A 15492-nucleotide genomic window follows, 5' to 3' on the forward strand; every position below is an offset into this window, starting at 1 on the left:
GCTATCACTGACTACCTAAGGCTTCCAAGATAAGCAGCTCAAGAATCCATCCTGAAAGGAAGAGGCTGGAATCATCCCAGGTGAAGGGCTGTTCCTAGCCAGCATTATGCCTGGATCAGGTTTACTTCCGCTACCTTCTCTCCAACTTAGAGGGTGAGACACTGTTCATCACTCAGGTAAGGAGCATCCCTGGACTTTTCTTATCCAGGGTACTTTCCTGCTTTGATCAGACAATAGCAGCCAGGGCAGGATTGATGGATAGTTGTTTCTGGGAGGGGTGGGAGCTGGTTAGGATTTAGCAAAAGATTTTTGACCCCAAATATTTCAGAGAAATTGCAGAGCCACTTCAGACGGGTCTGAAAATCTGAGGTGGCCACAGAGAGAAGGGCTCTGTGGACTTTCCCTTACAACTCAGCCCCCTGCTAAAGTTTGGGGATCCGTAATTAGACAGTGTGGCTAAAGAGAACTAATAGTCAAACCATGCATGATAGATGCTAGTCATGTCGCTCAAGGCATCACTGGAAAATGCTGAGATTCCTGGAAGATGTATAAAAAGCTGAATAGAATAGAAGAGGCAGTTAGTCATTTTGGTTAATTGTGCCAATAATAATACCTTCTACTTGTATACATGTAATCCCCTTTTCAATCCAGGTTTGCAAGGTCCTATCAGCTCTTGGGCAGTGTCTGTGGGAAAGGAGCTGTGTGTTTGGAGTTTCAAAGGGCTAGTGTGGAAGGAAAGTGTCTTTGGTATCTGACCAGTGCCTGGCTTGTAATTCATTCTCCTAGGCTGCTCCAGGTTTTATAGAAATCCCTGCTGTTCTACTCAGCCCCCCTTTATGAAGCTGTTTGCTTAGCTTCCGAAAACTAGATTTCCTCTGAATGAGCGCAGCATCTGCCACCAGAAACTTCTCCCCTCAAAGGGACCTGAAGGGAAAGCAATGATGCTATGTAAATAATACAGATAATAAGTGGAGGCAGGTGTGAGGCTGGCTGAGACTCTCACAGGAAAATCCACTTTGTCTCAGGAGGATCATAGATGGCTACTTCCCAACTTGGCAGTGGGAGGAATTAGCCCATCAAAAAGGGTGTCAATATATTTATCTAGCAAAAGTTTCCAGTGCAATGGAAATAGCTGGTAGATCTGCAGCATTTGGAAGCTAAACGCTCTTCATTCTGATTCCCTGCCTCTCCACCAGAGCCAGGGAGTGAACAGGCTACTGGAGAGCAAGTAGGTTGCTGCAGCTCCTGTTTGGGATCCTCCGTCTCTTCAGCACACGTCCTTGCTTTGGAAATCCTTAGGGCTTTGTCCCTCCCTGTCCCCTCCTAACCTTCAGACTTCAGCGCTCCTTGGGGAGAGGAGTCAGGCACTCTCAGGCCCTGCTATGAATCTCCCTTTCATACTGTCTGTCTGTCCTATGCCCCCTGTGCCCAGCCTGGTAAAGGGTCAGCACTGCCCAGCTGGGGTGCTCTTTGTCAGGCTGGCCCTGCGTTCTGGTGTGACCCGTCTCCTTTGGATGAAAATCAGACACTGCCCAGGAAGGGTTAAACTGTGAGGCCCTCAGGCAGCTTCCCCAGGGTGAAGGGAAATGCTGCCTGAATTGTGAGATTGGAATCTCGGAAGCTGGAGAGGGAAGCCCCCTGTTAGCTCACCTTGCTCATCTCCTGGGCTGGGTCATACCATACTGGCTGTTCTCTAGCGCTGAAAGTCCAAGGGATGGAGCTACCCCTCATCCCTTAGGAGATGATCCCCCAGCCCAAGAGAAAAAACAATGAGGAGTCCTTGTAGCACCTTGGAGACTAACACATTTATTTGGGCATAAGCTTTCGTGGGCTACAGCCCACTTCATCAGATGCATGGAGTGGAAGATACAGGAGCAGGTATAAATACCTGAAAAGATGTGATCTGCCTTACCAAGTTTGAAGGCAGTCTAACGAGACAATTCAATTGACAGCAGGATAAATAACTTTTGAAGTGGTAATGAGAGTGGCCTATGTCAGACAGTTGACAAGAAGGTGTGAGTAACAGGAGAGGGAAATTAGGTTTAGGTTGCTGTTCAGTAGGTGTTTTCTTATATTCAGCCCAAATGATCTCCCTGTTATTTCCATCTCATTACACCTAGGTACCTCCCCGTGTATTACCCTAAACAAGCCCTCCCCCACCTTGGGGCGTACACCCTTCCGACATTTGCCAGCTGCTAGCGTGCTGGCGTTTTGCTCCTTTAATCTCTCCTGCCCGAGGCTTTTCTCTCCTGCCCTCTGTCATTTTCATTGCTTTTTTTTCTGGACTCTTTCCAGTTCGTCAAGCTCCCTCTGTAACGGGGTGCCTAGAATTGAATGTGGTAACCCAGAGTGGTGGCACCAGAGCCACCTTCCCCTCCCTGCTCCGGGGCATTCAACCTTGGAGTGTGCAGCACCAAACTGAATTGACCTTTTTGTTATAAAAACAGTCCTTTGCAGTGTGGTATTTGCTGCCCACTTTCCCCACCAAATCTCTCTCAGCCATTCCTGGTCTCAGCTCTCCCTCCCGCTGATAATAGTGTTTGGGGCTATTGTCCCCAGGCATAATACAAACACTTTCCCAAACTGAACCTTAGGCCAGGTCTGCATACAGACCTATGCTAGTATAACTATTTTGCTGCACACCCCTGAGCAGTGTAGTTACACCGACCTTAACCCCCCATGTAGACAGCACTACGTCGATGGGAGAGCTTCTCCCATTGACAGAGCTACTGCCTCTAACTATGCCGATAAGAGAGCTCTGTGCATAGAAGCATCTTCATGCAAGCAGTACAGTGGCTCAGCTGCACCAATGCAGCATTTTAAGTGTAAACCTGCCCTTATTTTGCTATTTTTCTGCTATTTTTCTAACCTTTTTAACCCCAAGTGGCAGCTTCTTTTGTGGCTTTAGCATAGGACTAGCAAGCAGAAGATGCAGATTCAAGTTCCATCTCTGCCACTGACTTGCTTTGTGATCTTGGGCAAGTCACTAAAATGTCTCCATGCATCAGTTTCCCCATCTGTAAAATATGGATAATACTGACTCACCTCACAAGGGGGAGGAAGAGTGTGTGAGGACTTTTATTATGTATTGAGGGAGAGGCAGAGAGACCCTGAGCCAGTACAGTGTATGCATATCATTAAGCCAGTGGTCCCCAAACTTTTTCACTTGTACCCCCCACTTACCTGGTCTGTGCTTCCTAGGGAGCTTCACTGGGGAGCAGGAACCAGGAGTGCAGCCATGGCTGGGAATGGGGCCATGGTTAAGGCTGGGGTCAGCATTGCAGCTGGGGCCACGGTCGGGGCCCGGAGCTCGGGGCCGCAGCCAGGAGCAGAGCCGTGGCCGGGAGTGAGACCATGGTCAGGGCCGGGGCCAGAGCTGCAGCTGGGGCTGTGACCAGGAATGGGGCCATTGCCCCCCAGCTCTGCTGCCAGAGTGGGGCTGAGTGGTGCTCCCACCTGTGGGGCTGGCCTGGGCCCTGGCTATGCCCCCGAATGTTCCTCCATGTCCCCTTAGGGGGGCACACCCTACAGTTTGGGGACAACTGCAGTAAGCTCATGAGTAGTATGCATTGATTTATATGGGGCTACTTACATGCTGAGGGTTATGCACCTGTTTAAGTGCTTTGCTGGATTCAAGCCCCAGCATTCAAAAGATGCTAGATGCGTTACAGAAGTCTGAGACCCAGTCTCCCTGTGCCAAAGCGCTTCAGGACTCAGGACAGGACAAAGGGAAGAAATTTCAGTGGCATTTCTCCCCAGTTGTTCCTTCAAGGAGTTTTCATCCCTCTCCCCACCCAGCAGTCTAGGGGGCTGCACCACAAACCCTGCTTACTGCCCAGGATCTCCACAGATCCCAGAGGATGTTGGTACAGGGGAGCTTGGAGACATCGGCAGGGGGTCTTTGTGCCTCTGCAGCAGCTCTTTGGTAGTTTGGCTCCCACAGAATCACATTACTAGGGCTTCCCCTGGAACTCCCCTTAAAGGGGAATCCCATCATGGGGTGGGATGTTACCTTGGTACCCTGAGCACTGCTGGGCTGGGAGGGGGAAGATGCATTTCCCCACCTCCTTGTATGCACCCCTCAACTGTGGAGTGCCCTCTAGTGACCAGAGGAAGAGGTTGCTGTCATGGAGGCAGCTGAGCCCCTTCTACTTGGGAGGGCAAGAGCCAGGCATGGAGGTTCCATCCAGGCACAGCTCATGGGAGCATGATCAGGCCCTTAATTGATTGATGTTCATGAATAAGGTTGCGATTCTTTCACAGAGGTCACGGAATCTGTGACTTCCACGACCTCTGTGACGTCTGCTGACTTCAGGGCCACCCCAGTAGTTGGCCCCGGGGCCAGCTGCTTGAGCACCCCACGGCCATCCACACCAGGCACTGCTGGAGCGACCTGGAGCCAGCTGCTCCAGTGGTCCCTGGGGCCAGCCGCACCGGCCATTGCTGGGGAGGCCCAGGGCCAGTTGGCTTCAGAAAGCACCTGAGAGCAGCGGTCCCGGAGTGACCTGGGGACTGCCTGAGCAGCAGCGGTCCCAGGGCAGCTGGAGCAGCGGTCGCGGGGTGCCTGGAGGCCATCCGGAGAGCAGTCCTCAGGAGCAGCGGCTGGGGGGCAGTCAAACCCCAGCACTGGAGCAGCCCCCTCTCCCCCGCCCAGCAGGGCCCACTGGAGCAGCGGGCCCCAGAAGTAAAGATTTAGTCAGGGGTCTTTTTGGTAAAAGTCATGGACAGGTCACAGGTTGTGAATTTTTATTTATTGCTGGTGACTTGTCTGTGACTTTTACCAAAAATACCTGTGACTAAATCTTAACCTTATTCATAAAGCACTAGGTACCTTTAGACACATGAGTGCTCAGTAGGGTAGATACCCCACTGAGGACAGAGAAGCGTGCTTATGTAGCTCCTTCTTAATATCATCTGTGAACATCATTAACCACCCCATTCCAGATCACTAATAAAGATGCTAAATCAGACCAGACCCAATACTAGCCCTACAGCCCACTCCCCAGTCCGTTCCTTGCTGTTTGTCTTCACCCTTTGTTTCCAGTCCCTTGGCAGGTTCTCAGTCCAGGTGGCTGGATCAGACCCAAGCCAGGCTGAACTGGTTTTTCAGGTCCAATTATAGGTGCACAGTATAAAATTCCAGTGATGATTGTTTATTTTTAAAGCACCTACAAGTGTGCATGGCACTTCATGAAACACTGACAAGCCGAGCCCCTGCCTCCAAGACCTGCCGATCTAAATCCAGATGAGACATGACAAGGAGGGAAGGAAAACAGACCAGTGGGGTAAATTCCAACTCAAGTAGATATACACATGCTAGGTCTGATTGAGCTAGCATGGTTATATCTCCAGCTTGGGGGGTGGGGGTGGGGGGGAGGGCAGACCAAAAGGAGAAGGGAAGAACAAAGGCATTGATAACCCTGTTCAGCAAGGCAAGGGCACAGTGTGAGGGCTCCATTTAAAAAATCCCTACATGGCATCCTCTGCCATCATCTGCCTCCTTGCCATCACACCTGCCTCTCCCCCGACACACGGCCCTGTTGCTGAGTACAATCCCTCCAGCTGCCTGCAAAAGCAGGAGGCGAGGGAAAGAGAGGGAGCGCCTTTGTGTTGGATCTTTTTGCCTAGAGCAACCTGTGCCTGAAAATGAACAGGGTTGAGGAAGGGCTTGGGGGAATATTGAAGCCCTTTTCTCCTCCCCGGCTACTGTTGCTCCTGACTTCAGACTGAGTGTGGGAGAATCAGTGCTAAAAGTCTGGGGCGGGATGTCTATCATCTGGGAGTCGTGGCGGTGGTAAGACAGTGCCTCAAGTGCACTCCTCAGAAACTGGGCTCGGTTTTTAATTTGAAATTTCTTTTCTTTTGTTGCTGGGTCCATGACCCCTAAACAGAGCTCCCCCATCTGCCACACACACTTTAAGCACTGGGGGGAATGCTGGGCTTTTACAGTCACTGCAGCACTGTGGTTTCTCTGAATAGAGCTGAGTGCCAGCCCAAGCCCGGACATATCAGAGAAGATTTGCAAAGGGGCTTTAGATGCCCAACTGCTGTCGATATTCAAGGAGATTTGGGAGGCCTGTCAGGCCTTCTGTGACTTTGAAAATCTCCCCCTCATCTTATCTTTAAACAATTCATTTGCTGTGCATTGGGTTTTTATAGCCTGGCATGTGTGGCCTTTCTACCAGGGTTAGACGTTCTCTGGGCAGGGCTCTCTTCTCCCTCCCAGCCACATGGCAAGAGTCTTTGTGACTATAAGCCATAAGACTCTACATTGTTGAAGTTCCCATACTTCCCTCTTCCCATGGGCGTTGCAAGGAGAGCAAGAGTAGTTAAAAAGCCTGAAGCAGATGTTATTTCTCCTGTCATCCTTGAAAACATAATAAGCTCCTTCAGTCCAACAGCTCCTGCCAATTTGGAGGCAAACTTTCTTAAAGACAGAGGGCAAATCTCCATCTGACTAGTCCAGGTGGAAACATCAGACACTAAAAACAAGGCTAAAAAAATTTCAGGCTGCAGCTATAAAGCAGGGTAATGAGACAGGCCTCACACTTTGTATCAAACAGGGAATTCTTTACCTGAACTTTAATGGAATGATTCATTTTTTCACTACACCAGCTTATTGCATCTGTGAGAAATACTTCTGAGTTTGAAAACCTGAAATAGAGAAGTGCAGCTTCCAAAATATGGCTTAGTTTTTAAAGTGATAGCAGATACTTAGTACTAGCAGTAAAGCACAGTGAGTAAGGGCTTTAAATACATTAGTAGTAGCACCCACAGGCCCACATGAGGATCAGGGCCCCATTGCACTGAGCATGGTAGGCAAAGACAGTAATAGTCTCTGCCCTGAGGCTCTTACCATCTAATTTGAAACAGGACAGGATTCTGAGTATAACACACACTAGGAAGGCAGAAATACCAGCAGTGTCGGAGGGGCCTTTAGAAGTGGGTGGGCTTGCACCCACCCACCTCCCGGGTTTTCCAATAAGACCAGCAATGTCTGACAGCCCCACCTTTACGAAGCTGTGATGGGTTCCCCCCAGGGTGCCACTTGGAAGTGAGGTACCACTGAACCCTCTGACCCACCAGCCTGTGCTCCCTTTCACACTGTGCTGCTGTGACAAGCTGCAAAGCCCTCCAGCCTGCACATTCACCAGCATTCACATGGGTAGGGACATACCCAGCTGCAGTTACTCACAGGCTCTCTAACCACCAGCTTCCCAGCCTGGGACCGCAGAGAAGATCCGTCCTGCCCTGGTCAAATCTGGCCACTGTATGGGTTTAATACCTGGTCCGCCTCTCCCTTAATGTGAAGAGGACAATGCGCACTTGTGGTACCAAGCAGAGATTTTCCCCAAGCACTCCAGTCAAAGCTCACTGGTTTAGATTAAAACAAAAGCAAGTTTATTAACTACAAAAGATATATTTTAAGTGATAGCAAACAGATCAAAGCAGATTACCTAGCAAATAAACAAAAAAATGAAAACTGAGTTTAATATACTAAATAGAACGAGCACGAATAGCAGATTCTCACCCTAACTGATGGTACAGGCTTGTAGATTCTTAAGGTACAAGCTGCACTTGCTTTGCAGCTTGGAATCCCCAGGGGATTTCTAGCCTGTATATGAAACACGTTAGCCTGGATCCAGCACTTCCCCCAGTTCAGTCTTTGTTCCTCAGGTGTTACCAGGAGTCTTCTTGTGTGGGGAGTGAAGAACCACAGATGATGTCATGCCATGCCTTATATAGTTTTAGCATAGGCCGGGAACCCTTTGTTTCAAAACTTGGTTCCCAGACCGGTTTGTGGAAAAATATTGACATCCCAAGATGGAGTCCAGAATCATGTGGGCTGGTCAGATGTCTTTGTAGAGTCATAGCAGCCATTACTTACAGGCTGTCTGGAGTGTTCTCAGGAAGGCTCACCAGGTGGGAGATAAGCTTCTCCTATTGTTTTCTCTAATGGGTCATTGCCCTGACTAGACCCTTCCCAACCAGTCATCTAGACTGAAAGCATCTTGTCTAGTGGGGGTTACTCAGGTGTAACTACATTAGAAGTACAGATAGTCAATATTTATATCTTTGGATACAAAAATGAGATGTGCATACAAATAGAATAATCATATTCAGCAAATCATAACTTTTCCAATGACACCTCACATGGCTTATCTTGTACAAAATGCATCATAATTATGCCACAACCATATTATAATATTACTATGATGAATATTGGGTGCAGTGTCACAGAAGCCATCAATGGTTGGTAGAAATAGATCTTGGGGAGGGAATCTGCAGCGGGCTGCTTTACGGGTCAGTTTAGGGCATTCCAGGCACTGGGGGCAGTGTGGAAGAAGGCACAGAGATGTTCGGGAGAGAAGTAGACCAGTGGGCTGGTGAGGCTGGTGTCTAGCCGAAGAGGTGGTGTGATAAGAGAGAAGAGTGGATAAGGAAGGCAGGGCAGAGTGGTAAAGGTTCTGGAAGGTGAGGGCAAGAAATTGGAATTGATGTGATGGAAAAACAGGGAGCCAGAGGATGAATCCAAAGAGGAGGGTTGTCATAGGCTGGGAAGACTATCCTGGCAGAGATCTTGGCACTCCTAAAGCTCTCCATGAGACCAAATGCACATTGTAGTGCAGCAAACATGAGCAACTGCTGAAAAGCATGGTGGAGAATTCAGAAACATAACCACTGGCACATGAAATCAACCACAGGCACATCACAGTGCACAAGCACAAGCCTCTGTGCATGTTCAAGCAGCAGCAGATATCTTTTGTTTCATCCTTAGCATCCAAAGCCTGACAGAGCTCCAAGAAAAGGCAGAGCTAGCTTTATGGGATGACAAAATCTGATCGCATTATACTTCTACCCCCAGCCAGGTCCCCTGGGTGGGGAATAGTGGGGTCAGTGAAGACAAGTGCCATCTCATTGTTGGAAAACATTCATAGCCACTGGATCCCATAAGTCAAAGTTTGGTTCTCAGAAGCTGTACACGCTTGAAATTTCAAGCAGGTTTTCTTGGGGACTAAATGATTAATCTCTCTTTCACCTTCTCTACCGGTGTTTGTTTGCCAGCCAGCCTATATATGGCAACTCTGGCATGATTTTCTTGGTGAGATTCAGAAGTGAGCAAGGGGAACTGGAAGCACGCAGCTTGCACTCCTGTCACTCTGTTTCTGTGCTGTGAAGTCTGAGAATGGCTGCAAGTTGTTGTAGAAGTTACAGTTCCCTTTTTCATGGCCCAGACTCTCTGGGCTGGCGCTCTATTGCTGAGATGGCCTGTCAGAGCCCTGGCAGCTAGCACCATGTCAGATACTCAAGTATCTCCCAAGCTTCTCTCATGGGTTAATTCCTCAAAGGGCTTGAGAATTTGAATGACAGCCTCCGCCAGACTCCACTGTGCTGAAGTCAATGCCTTGGCCTTCACCTCCTCTGAGCAGAGCATTATCAGCGGCCAGTTGTTCCCTTCCAAATTAAAAAAAAATCAGTTGCGTCTGACATGATTTGCTCTTTACAACCCCCCCACCCCCAATGTTGCTTACTGCTCACATTGCCCTCTAGGGGTAGAGACTTTTCCTTTTATTCCTGGTTCCATTATTTGATTAGGGATTGAAGGCAGAGTTATGGAGAATGAGGCTGCTCTGGTGTAAATCCAGAGTAGCTGCGCTGAAGCCAGTAGAATTACACTAGTATCACAGTCTGCACCACTAAAGCTCTTGACCAGGCCCTCATCATTTCCTGACTTCATTACTGGAACCTCTTGCTCTCCGGCCTCCCTGACACCTTCTTGCAGACCTCAGGTCCATTCAGGATGTTGCTCCTAAGGTCATCTTCTTGGGCCTTGCCCTCTGCTGGCTCTGCTTTCTCCACCACATCACATTCAAGCTTCTTGTCCTCCTCTGTAAGGCCCAGCACAGCTCCCCTTGTCCCTACTTACCTGCATTTGTACCTTGGTGTGTTGCCTTCCCCATCCACTCTGCTCAACCAGTGACACCAGCCTCCATTTCTAGCTTCTCCCACAAGCACCATTGTGCCTCCTTCCATGTCTCTTCACTGTGCATGGGACACAGAACTGATCCAGAAGGCCACTACCCTCTCCTCCTCAAGCCCCACCCTTACTACCATCCCCACAGGAAATCACCAGTGGATAATGGCCAGTGTGGGTGCCCAGTTTATTTATGTCTTATAAATTAAAAGACCACACTGACTGGAAACATGCTACTATGCACCTGTAGCCTATGTAACCATGTGTTCCTCTTCCACTGTTACTCTCGTCCTCCCTCACCCTTCCCTTTGATTGTTTGATACAACAATTTGGTGTGTCTTTTGCCTTAAACTAGACAGCAAGCTCCTTGGGGCATGTGCCATATCTTCCCATGTGTATCTGCAGTGCCCAGCGCAATGGAGCCATGATCTTGATAGTGGCCCTTGGGCACTACCGTAATTAATAACTAGTGTGAGCAAGACCAGAATCCATGTAATTGCTGGATTCACACTCAACTTTTTCTGAGGATCAGTCCCACTTTTGTCTTTCTCCAATCTTCTAGGACCTTTCCAGTTTGTACCTTCCCAGTTGGAAGTGGCAATTGTAAGTGTAGCCGAATCACTGGCTAATTGCCATACGAGCCTGTAGTGCATGGCACTCAGATGTGTTGATTTGTAAATAGAATGGACAAATATTGCAAAAATAAAGGTAAATTCGAGTGGCTCCATCCCAAAGGTAGATGAAAGAATCCCTGTGTGCAGTCTGTATATCAATTTGTTACATTTGTAAAATGCTTTGTGATCCTTCTGGATGAAAAGCCCTAAACAAATGTCAGCTCATTATGACAAGAAACAAGAGTGAGCATGGGGAACTGTCATTGTTAACAAGGAAAGCAGCCAGCGAGGAAGCACTCAGAGTATCTAGGATGGATTTCCACTGACACCACTGGATCAAGTCAAGATCGCTAGGAGTCTGAGGCCCCTCCCATTGGTTCTCAGCCTCTCCAAACTACCCCTTTCAAGAGTGTGATTTGTTTTGCGTACCCCAAGTTTCACCTCACTTTAAAAACTACTTGCTTACAAAATCAGACCTAAAAATACAAAAGTATCACAGCACACTAGTACTGAAAAACTGCTTACTCTCATTTTGACCATATAATTATAAAATAAATCAGTTGGAATATAAATGTTGTACGTACATTTCAGTGTGATGCTTGAGCCTGTTTTTCACTTGTGAGCCTTGTCTGAAGCCAAAACCCCGCCGCCTGGGGCTCAAGCATGTAACTTAGCTTCACGGGGCCCAGGCAACTGCCCTGCTTGCCACCCCCTAATGCCGACCCTGCACTTGCAACCCCCTAACCCCATCCCATGACCAATATTCCCTCTAATTTTCTCCATCCGTGTATGGAATGAATTTTTTTATGTGCAGCACCAATATCAAGGTAATGCTGAGATCTGGGAGCCATTGTGCCTTCATTGGATTATGTGGGAAAGTCATGGAAAAACTTCCACATGAGGAAAGATTAGTACTATTTAGATTAGAGTGCGCATAGGTAAGAAGGGATACAATAGAGTTGCATAAAATAATGAATGGGATAGAGAAGGTAAATTGGGAGCTCCAGTTTTGCCCTCTCTTAATACAAGAACAAGGTGGCATTCAATCAAAATGAAAAGCAACACATCTAAAACTGATAAAAGGAAACATTTTAACATAATGAACATTTGACTGGTGGAGCTCACTGCCAATAGATATAACTGTACACAAGAGTTTATAAGCATTCATAAAAGGATTACATGTTTATAGGAATAAAAATACCTCCTGTCACCTGAGCAAGCAGTGCTCTATGGAGAGACCCTGCTGCTACCTATGGCAGGTGAGAGACAAATATAAACAATTACTTTCCTTTCTGCACCTCCCTCCCTGTGCCCTTCCCAGGATTCTAGTGCCCTCTCCTCCCTGTGCCTGTCCTCAGAGCAACTACTGACCAACGCTGCTCCTCTCTTTCCCCGCTTCCAACTGCAGCTCCCTCCCCTTTGTCCCCTTCTCCATCAGAACCCATGTTGAGTGGCTGATTGTAACTCAGCTCACGGGCCTGGGCCAAGACTAAACTAAGCACAGTAAACTGAGTGCAGTGCAGACCAGTGCCCTAAGCCTAAAGATCTAGCAAGGAGAAAAGGAAAGGACCTTTCTACAGCAGCCCCTTCTCTGATAGAGACAAGAAATACTCCCTTCCCCCCATAGCATCGGAAAGACATCCCCAGAAGCGTGAGTAAGTGCCTCTGATAGGCCGGAGGGACAGTGTGTGTGAACGGATATGTGGGTGTGCGGGGAAGTGAGTGTGAGCAGATGTATGGGAGGGAGAATAAGATACACCAAAATATACAGTCAATGGAAGGGGAAAAAAGGAGGGAAGGAAAAGGGAAGGAAGTATAAATACAAACGATACATAATACATTACAATAATATTAATATAAAGCTATTTTATTAATATCGGTTTATTGCTTTGGATTCTCATTAACTAAAGGTTTCATATCCCATTAGTTTCCTGAACCATCCAAACCATACACCCCCTCCCCAAAAATAGTTAATGGAGGAGTAATAATAAAACTACTAATAATTTACACCTCCTCCTTCTGAGGCCATCAGATAAGTTTATACATTTGAATTAATTTAGCCACACACTAACTATTTTGAAGAAGGTAAATATCATCAGCTCCTTTCTACAAATGGAGAACTTGTACTAATACTATTATTTCTCTCATCGTAGCTTTATGACCAAGTAGTCTGGTCCCCAAGAGCACACGGTAAGAGCACAGAGGTCAGGTAATTTTTCTCAATGAAAGTAACAATGTATTTCTGTAAACACATTGGCTATTTTTAAAAGTTATTTTACATTTCAGCTCAATTGTACTAGAGTAAGAAAAATAATGTGTCATTTTCTATTGTCTGGTTGCGGGAGCTGCAGCAGTTTTCAAAGCTGATAAATAATGTAAACTCCAAGATCAGCTCAGAGTTTAATATAAATTGCAATGTTTAATAATAAATTGTCCAGTGCTGCTGAGGGAGCCCCCTCTCCCCAGCGTAGCCTTGCACACCCCAAGCTCCCCCAAGTCACCATCACCAACCCTCACCTCATCCCACTGCCCTCACCCACCCTACACATCCTCCATGCTCACCCGTGTGCGCGGCTGGTGCACAACCTTTGATGGCCTCCTGTGTAGCCACACAGGCATGCACCTTAGAGGGAACACACCCCATGACCCCCCCTGTGGACTGCAACCCCCAGGTTGAAAGACACTCACCTAGATGAATTAAGTACCCCCTGGAAGACCTCTGCATACCCCAGGGATACACATACCCCTGGTTGAGAACCATTCTAAACTATCCATGCCTGGTACCTGATTGGGAATCAACTCTTTACCTTCTGATAAATGCACCATTCTCTGTAGAGCGACTGAGACATCTAGTGGCCAGATAGAAAAGTAGCCGGTCCATGGATTTCATAGGAAAATCTATTTTTTGTGTGCTGATGCTGCACATTGTGTGCTAGGCGCTGCCTACACATGTGAAGAGGCTCTTGGCCCCAAGGAGCTTACATTCCAGGAGTACAGGGAATGTAGAAATGATGGGGGAGAGCAGGAGACAGTCGAAATGTGGACCTCTTATATATACATGTAGCATGTTAACTTACCCAGCATGTTCCAAGCCCCTCTTGTCTAAGCGCACCCTAACCTGATCTCTGTGAAAGCCCATCTGGTTTGTGTTGGTACGTTTTAATGCAACTGGGAGGGAGGTGTGTGGGAATGTAAGGAATCCTGATGGAGCTTCCCCCCTGTGATGCTGTTTCTCAGGCAGCTGCCGGACTAGTGCCACTGAAGGGATTGGGGGCTGATGTTCTGGCTGTCACCATCAGGAGCCATGCTTCAGTCCTATGTAGTCTGGATGAAATGTTTCTGCAGAGAAACATTTATCTAAGTGAGAAGATGATTTGATTTGCATCTGGAAATCGACCAATTTGACTAGCGAATCCCTGAAAAGCAGCACACGGTATCCCAATTCTCAAAGCAATTTAGTCTCTGTCAGCTCTGGAAGCCCATCGCGGAGGCAGCTGACTCTACCCCTATTAGGAGGGCAGAACAAACGTCATATTCACTCCTTTCCAGCTCTCTCAAACAAGTTGCTTCACAGTTGTGCATTAGCTGTTCTTCATCACAGACACCCTGTATCATGCCCATTAGCCAGGTCCACAGTCTGCATCACCTTCTCCTCCTGTAAATCCTTCCCTTATAATAGCTCTAAAATCTCCTCTCTTGTCATCCTGCTTGCTAGAGCCGTTGTACACACCTGGCTCATAGGTTGTTTGGATTACACTTCCGTCTCCCTATGTCTCCCGCAGACCCCATCCCTTTCATCCATATGCTGCTCTGACCAGCTTTCTCCCTTGCTGCTCTGACAATGTCTCCTTCCACCTTGCATCCCTTCCCTGGCTTCCTCTCCTTTTGCATCAAGTTCAAGCTCCTCGTTCTCTTCAAGGCCCTATGTAATCTCACCACTGCTTACATCACGGCATTCATTTCTGCCTTACCTTCCCCCACCATACACTTCTCTGAGCTTATTGCTCTCACTTTAAGGCTCCTTTTGTCTCTTGCTCACGCTTGACCTGGCCCCTTTTCTCATGCTGCCTCCTCCGCTTGGGACAGCTTTCCACACACCCATGTGACTGAATGGCTGGTCTCTGCTCCTTCTGATCCCTCCTGTAAACCATTTCTTTTGCTCACCCTTCCAACTGTGACCCTCTTCCTGGTATCCTCATCCCCTGCTTTTCACCTGCCCATTTGGGTTGGTTCTCTCTTGGTCTGAACCAGATAATTAGCTCCCAGAGGCAGGGATGTCTCCTCCTTGTGTGTTAGGCAGGAGCAGGACCTCCTCTTATCTCTGGAAAGCACCAAGCACAGTTATGATCATGTGCACTTACGGGTTGGCACGCCACAAGTAACAATAATAACGTCTCTGTTGCCTTCTCTGTGCAGCCATTGCTGTCATGTCAAGTGCTGTGCAACATGGTTTGATTTGGAGTCTGCCTATTGTTATGCCTTGAGGCCAAGGCAGGTGAGACTATTTGTATGCTACTTTCACTGGAGCTGGAGCTGGAGCAGGAGCTCTTCTTCCTGCAGCTGCTGTGCCGTGCTGTTATCTCTTGGCTTCCCTGATTGCACCTCTCTCAAACAGCTTCACCATGATCCCGGCAGAGTGGCTGCAGTGCCCGGTACTGCTCTCTGAATGTGCCAGCATGGCTCAGTTGGGAGCACTCTTGCATATCAGCCAGAAGGTCCCGTGGCTTAAAGTCTCACATCAGGATGTTCTAACCTCCTCTGGATGAGATGTAATCCAGACATAACCTAACAGTGAGGCAGGACTGAATGTTTACCTGACAGAACAACTAAATTGTGATTGATTATTGGAAAAGCTACTTAATTTATCATTAACCTGGCTTGTTACACCCAGCATCAGTGCCA

At 47.9% G+C, this 15492-nt stretch overlaps 1 protein-coding gene across 7 annotated transcripts in view; it reads left to right on the top strand.

Annotated features, from left to right (window-relative positions):
• SYNDIG1L (synapse differentiation inducing 1 like) overlaps positions 1-15492 on the top strand; it is a 71207-nt gene that overhangs the window by 39491 nt on the left and 16224 nt on the right. The window contains exon 1 of one of the 7 annotated variants that reach the window (XM_045012641.1): positions 12744-12780. The exons of the other annotated variants lie outside the window; for them this stretch is intronic. The gene's annotated coding sequence lies outside the window, so the exon portion shown is untranslated. Of the gene's footprint in view, positions 1-12743; positions 12781-15492 lie in introns of those variants that run through there. 7 annotated transcript variants of the gene reach the window in all.

The sequence above is a fragment of the Mauremys mutica genome, chromosome 4, assembly GCF_020497125.1.
Source record: "Mauremys mutica isolate MM-2020 ecotype Southern chromosome 4, ASM2049712v1, whole genome shotgun sequence".
In the NCBI taxonomy this organism is placed as follows: domain Eukaryota; kingdom Metazoa; phylum Chordata; order Testudines; family Geoemydidae; genus Mauremys; species Mauremys mutica.